A 6,945-nucleotide genomic window follows, 5' to 3' on the forward strand; every position below is an offset into this window, starting at 1 on the left:
CATATAATAATAACAACTGTATTACCATAACAACAACAACTGTATTACCATATAATAACAACAACTGTATTACCATATAATAACAACAACTGTATTACCATAATAACAACAACTGTATTACCATATAATAACAACAACTGTTTTACCATATAACAACAACAACTGTTTTACCATATAATAACAACAACTATATTACCATATAACAACAACAACTGTATTACCATATAACAACAACAACTGTATTAATATTTAACAACAACAACTGTATTACCATATAATAACAACAACTGTATTACCATATAATAACAACAACTGTATTACCATAATAACAACAACTGTATTACCATATAACAACAACAACTGTATTACCATATAATAACAACAACTGTATTACCATAATAACAACAACTGTATTACCATATAATAACAACAACTGTATTGCCATAATAACAACAACTGTATTACCATGTAATAACAACAACTATATTACCATATAACAACAACAACTGTATTACCATATAACAACAACAACTGTATTAATATTTAACAACAACAACTGTATTACCATATAATAACAACAACTGTATTGCCATAATAACAACAACTGTATTACCATGTAATAACAACAACTGTATTACCATATAACAACAACAACTGTATTACCATATAATAACAACACCTGTATTACTATATAACAACAACACCTGTATTACCATATAATAACAACAACTGTATTACCATATAATAACAACCATATAAAGTGGTTTTCCTCCATTGTTAGTAAACAAAGTGTTTGCTTACAAACAATGTATAGCTTCAAAATATGTTCTCATGGACTGTCAGTCATTGTATTGATAGCTCCATTTAGGAATTTGAGAGATATAACATTTCTCCAGCCCCAAACCCTCATCTTTATATCCAAACCAAGTGGCTGGGCTGTTATTTGAATGAAGTGGTGGGGCCAAATCCCTGATTGTGTGTTAAATGCATCTGATAACAGTGTCTGCCATAGAGGGACGGAGCAAAGGAAGTAAACACATGATATAAATCTGATAGGTCCTGAGGTACACTCTGACTCCTCTCCTCTCGCTAGCTACCATGACTTTGTATGGCTGCGTCCAACTATGACATCACTGTAGCTAGCCAGAGAGGAGAGGAGAGGACCAGAGGGACTGACGTCACCCCTCCCGCTCACTCAATGTCAATTACGTAACTATGGTGGGAGCCATGCCGATGGTGAGTGCATGTGTCAATGGCAACCCTCATGTGTGGGACACAATAAAACAGACATGACATCACTGCAGAGAGAGAGAAAGAAAGAGAGAGAGAGAGGGGAGAGGGAGAGAGAGAAGGACAGAGAGAGAGAGAGAGAGAGAGAGAGAGAGAGAGAGAGAGAGAGAGAGAGAGAGAGCTAGAGAGAGAGAGAGAGAGAGAGAGAGAGAGAGAGAGAGAGAGAGAGAGAGAGAGAGAGAGAGAGAGAAGGTCCATGCTATGGGGATAACGTCATGGGGGTTTTGGGGGAAGTGCCACGAGGTCCATCTAAAAGAACAGAACAGCCAAATTACACCAGCCAGGACATTATGCAACCCAAATAACACTCAACAGATGCCCAATCATTCACCCATTTATACACTACAGGTCCAAAGTTTTAGAACACCTACTCATTCAAGGGTTTTTCTTTATTTAGACTATTTTCTACATTGAAGAATAATAGTGAAGACATCAAAACTATGAAATAACACATATGAAATCTTGTAGTAACCAAAAAAGTGTTAAACAAATAAAAATATATTTTATATTTGAGATTCTTCAAATAGCCACCCTTTGCTTTGATGACAGCCTTGCACACTCTTGGCATTCTCTCAACCAGCTTCATGAGGTAGTCACCTGGAATGCATTTCAATTAACAAGTGTGCATTCTTAAAAGTTAATTTGTGGAATTTCTTTCCTACTTAATGCGTTTGAGCCAATCAGTTGTGTTGTGACAAGGTAGGGGGGGTATACAGAATATAGCCCTATTTGGTGATAAACCAAGTCCATATTATTGCAAGAACAGCTCAAATAAGCAAAGAGAAACGACATTCCATCATTACTTTAAGACATGAAGGTCAGTCAATTTATACAATTTCAAGAACTTTGAAAGTTTATTTAAGTGCAGTCGCAAAAACCATGAAGTGCTATGATGAAACTGGCTCTCATGAGGACCGCCACAGGAATGGAAGTTCCAGCTGCAGTTACCTCTGCTACAGAGGATAAGTTCATTAGACTTACCAGCCTCAGAAATTGCAGCCCAAATAAATGCTTCACAGAGTTCAATAACAGACATCAACTGTTCAGAGGTCATGGTCGAATTGCTGCAAAGAAACCACTACTAAAGGACACCAATAAGAAGAAGAGACCTGCTTGGGCCAAGAAAAACGAGCAATGGACATTAGACCGGTGGAAATTTGTCCTTTGGTCTGGAGTCCAAATTTGAGATTTTTGGTTCCAACCGCTGTGTCTTTGTGAGACGCAGTGTGGGTGAACGGATTATCTCAGCATGTGTATTTCCCACCGTAAAGCATGGAGGAGGAGGAGGTGTTATGGTGTGGGGGTGCTTTGCTGGTGACACTGTCTGGGATTTATTTAGAATTGAAGGCACATGTAACCAGCATGGCTACCACAGCATTCTGCAGCGATACTCCATCCCATCTTGTCTGGGCTTAATGGGACTATCATTTGTTTTTCAACAGGACAATGACCCCACACACCTCCAGGCTGTGTAAGGGCTATTTGACCAAGAAGGAGAGAGATGGAGTGCTGCATCAGATGACCTGGCCTCCACAATCCCCCGACCTCAACCCAATTGAGATGGTTTGGGATGAGTCGGACGGCAGAGTGAAGGAAAAGCAGTCAACAAGTGCTCAGCATATGTGGGAACTCCTTCAAGACTGTTGGAAAAGCATTCCAGGTGAAGCTGGTTGAGAGAATGCCAAGAGTGTGCAAAGCTGTCATCAAGGCAAAGATGGCTATTTGAAGAATCTCAAATATAAAATATATTTGTATTTGTTTAACACTTTTTTAGTTACTACATGATTCCATATGTGTTATTTCATAGTTTTGATGTCTTCACTATTATTCTACAATGTAGAAAATAGTAAAAATAAAGAAAAACCCTTGAATGAGTAGGTGTTCTAAAACTTTGGACCGGTAGTGTAGCTCCAGGAAATATGGGCTATTCCAAATTGGATGCCCCTGGCCTGCAGTGGAGTGTGTGTGTTTGGTCTGTCTGTCCAGACAGCGATGTGAGAGACTAATCATGAGCGTGTGTGTGTTGCTTGATGAGTGATCGAGGCAAATAACATACACACACAGACACACACACAAACAGAAAAACACAACACACACTTCCCCTCGGCATGGCCCTACCAGCATAAGCAAACTCTCCTGTCAACAGGAAATCCTTCCACTCACGTCCCTGCCTCGCTTAGCAACCAGCGTCATGCCATACCTCCGCCGCCACACACCACGCACGCACAGTCACACACAGAAGAACACACACACGCACTCGCACAGAAACACACACATGCACACACACACATGTCAGATATGGAAAATGAACATCTTATCTGACAAAAACACAAGACAGAGCCCTCTCCACACAAGCAGTGGCATTCATGTCCGACACACTCCTTAAACTCACTCACACACACACACACACACACACACACCAGAATCAGCCTTTCAAATCTGTCAGCAATCAGCCTCAGCTAGAAACGACAACAACTCCCGAAATATAAAAACATTTTTTTCATACACGCTCTATTTTTACCCGAGCTTTATAAGGACTGAGTTAGTTAGCAAGAGGACACACACATGCACACTCACACACCACACACACTGTTCACACACACACACGCTGACGCTCTCTTACTGGCATGAGGTTAATTAAGCCAGGCTCGCTGTGCTGTTGACAATGACTCCATTCGGGCACAGCAGGGTGGCTATTGAAGAGTCAATGACAATTATAACCTGGGGATACAAAGACCATCGTTCTTCCTTCAACTAATATGCTGGGGTTACACTATACGGCTTTAGACTGCGTTAACATGGCACTAGACGCACGCTGCTGAGCAGGGGGAAGAGAAGGAGGGAGATAGTGAATTAGCTCAAAGAGAGAAAGAGAGGAATATTGTCTTTGTCACTGCTGACCTATGTGTAAAATTAAAGTCGTTATTAACGCATTGGGTTTACGATGGTATCTATAATATTGACTGGCCCTTCACTCTCATGTCCAGACTACACAGGACTGGACATGTCTATATTGACTAGACCAGACCAGTGCTGGATACCAATAAAGAGGACCAATATTAGCTGTGACCCAGCATTAGCTGTCTATGGGAAGCAATTGCCAATCCTAGATCAAGCACGTTTTATCTGGGATAAAATAAGGCTAATTTAAATTAAATATTAAATGAAAATCTGACTTTTGCATCAGGCGTTTATTGATGTTGGTGGGAGGTATGGGGAAACCTCAGTTACAGGGTGTTAGAAGTCCTGAGGGAGTGAGAGCTCCTCCATAGGGGGTCTCTTCATTGAGAGACTAGCAGGGTGATATGGGGCTGGGATCCTAAATGAACACAGCCATTGGGGGTCAATATCTGAATGAACGATGCCATAGGGCGGGGTGGGTGAATTATGAATGAGCTATCTCTCTCTCTCGCTCTGCCTCTCTCTCTCTCCCTCTCTCTCCCTCTCTCTCTCTCGCTCTGCCTCTCGCTCTGCCTCTCTCTCTCTCTCTCTCTCTCTGCCTCTCTCTCTCTCTCTCTCTCTCTCTCTCTCTCTCTCTCTCTCTCTCTCTCTCTCTCTTTTCTCTTTCTCTCTCTCTCTCTCTCTCTCTCTCTCTCTCTCTCTCTCTCTCTCTCTCTCTCTCTCTCTCTCTCTCTCTCTCTCTCTCTCTCTCTCTCTCTCTCTCTCTCTCTCTTTCTCTCTCTCTCTTTCTCTCTCTCTCTCTCTCTCTCTCTCTCTCTCTCTCATCAAGATATAAAAATAGCAGAGCCAATCACCCACACAGACACGGAGATACAGCGACAGAGAGAGACACTCTGTCTAACATGTGAACATTCCCTGCGCTGCCGTGGGTCCACATTTACACACAGACAGAGAACAAACACACAGATTAAGGACAGGTGAACAAACACCCAGAGAGTCACACACGATTCTACACACAGTACCACCATACGATAATAGAACAACAAACACTGTTGCACGTGTAAACAAAGAGATGCTGGTGAACACATGAAACACATGAAACACGCAACACGCAATAATGACGGACATGCTTGTTCACTCTTACGAAACACAGTGGCCATGATATGCCGGTGAACACACACTCCAAGGTTAGGGAGTCCTTTTATTATAAACATATTCAGAGAGAGAGAGAGAGAGAGAGAGAGAGAAAAGGAGAGCGGGTGAGAGGGAAGGAGAGGGAGAGGGTGATGGGGTGTGTGTGTGTGTGTAACGTGATGTGGTAGTTCTCACCCTGTGCCACACGCTCTTTCCACTGTTGCTGTGCGTCTGATCAGATCTGCCTCTCTCAACCTATTTGCCACCCGTCACACACACGCACGCAGGCACTCGCACGTACAGTACCCAGACCCTTATCCCCATACAACAGTCCCTTCTTCATTTAAGCTATGACATACAGCTCTATTGATCCCCATGTATTACAATCCTTTACCCAAAGCTGACTAAAACACATCACTCTTCTCTTTCTATCCAAATCATGGACACACTGTACAGTATACCAACAACCCTAAACCACAGAGTTCAGCTGATTAAAACCTCCCCATCTCTCTCTCTCTCTCTCTCTCTCTCTCTCTCTCTCTCTCTCTCTCTCTCTCTCTCTCTCTCTCTCTCTCTCTCTCTCTCTCTATCTCTCTCTCTATCTCTCTATCTCTCCTTCTAACATGAATGGATGGGATCCCCCTGTTCCCTTAAAAGTGTATACTCCTCTGGACCCCTTCCCTCCAGTCGAGGACTGTCAACACTCACATAGACGTTTCCCCTTTACTCTTCCTTCAAAACAACTACATAACTCCCCCTCGCTCCTTCTCACTGAAAAACACACACTCTGTCTCTCTTCCCCTTTCTCTCTGCTTAGAAGTGCAGAAGCAGCACATGTCAATACTAAACCCCCTTTGGTTGCTAAAGTCTCAACCCACACACACTCCACCCCCCCCACCCCACCCCCCCACCCAACACAGACAGCTATTGAAAAGAGCCATAAAGTCACCTTAGAATCCTTCTGTTGTCCAGATGAGCCCCTCCCTTACTTTCCTCCTCTCCGATAGTTCTACCTCTCCTCTCCTAGTCTGCAATGTCAGTTCCCTCCACCGAGCCTGAGCCCCTCCATTTCCGCCCCAGCTCTGCGTTTCTGGCACTGAGCAACACAGGCGACTGACTGCGTTCCTGTAGTCTCTCTCTCTCTCTTTCCCCTCTCTCTACTCTCAGCTCTCTCTCTCTCTCTCAGCAGGGTTGTGTGTTCCACAGCTAAGCCAGTCAGCCTGCCTGCCCCACCAACAGGAGTCCCAGTCTCCTCCAGGGTCCTAGTGCTAGTGGGGTTCTCTGAAAGAATGCCATTGTCTCCGAGCAGAGCCCTCCCTCCCTCAGAGCTTGAGCAGGTTGCCAGGGCAACAAGGGCCTGCCTAGAGGGAGCTGATCAGATCATGCTGCCCTGAGGCTACAGTAGGCTAGACTTACTAGCTGGCTGGCTGACTGGCTGGCTGACTGGCTGGCTGACTGGCTGGCTGACTGGCTGACTGAAGGACTTTCTCAATACAGGAAACACTCAACTAAAGAAAGAAGCATTGATCCTTTGTCATTTATACATTCTTAATTCAAGTGACTATATACAGTGTATATACAGTACCAGTCAAAAGTTTGGACATACCTACTGATTCAAGG

The 6,945-nt window shown here is 43.4% G+C and overlaps 1 protein-coding gene across 2 annotated transcripts in view; it reads right to left on the reverse strand.

The window, feature by feature from the left end:
- Nucleotides 1-6,503, reverse strand: part of LOC121552598 (forkhead box protein N3-like) — a 48,335-nt gene extending 41,832 nt beyond the window's left edge. The window contains exon 1 of one of the 2 annotated variants that reach the window (XM_045211271.1): nt 6,275-6,503. The gene's annotated coding sequence lies outside the window, so the exon portion shown is untranslated. Of the gene's footprint in view, nt 1-5,520; nt 5,850-6,274 lie in introns of those variants that run through there. The other variant, XM_045211272.1, reaches the window with a different exon arrangement.
- Nucleotides 6,504-6,945: the final 442 nt, after the last annotated feature.

This window comes from Coregonus clupeaformis, chromosome 36, assembly GCF_020615455.1.
Source record: "Coregonus clupeaformis isolate EN_2021a chromosome 36, ASM2061545v1, whole genome shotgun sequence".
NCBI lineage: Eukaryota > Metazoa > Chordata > Actinopteri > Salmoniformes > Salmonidae > Coregonus > Coregonus clupeaformis.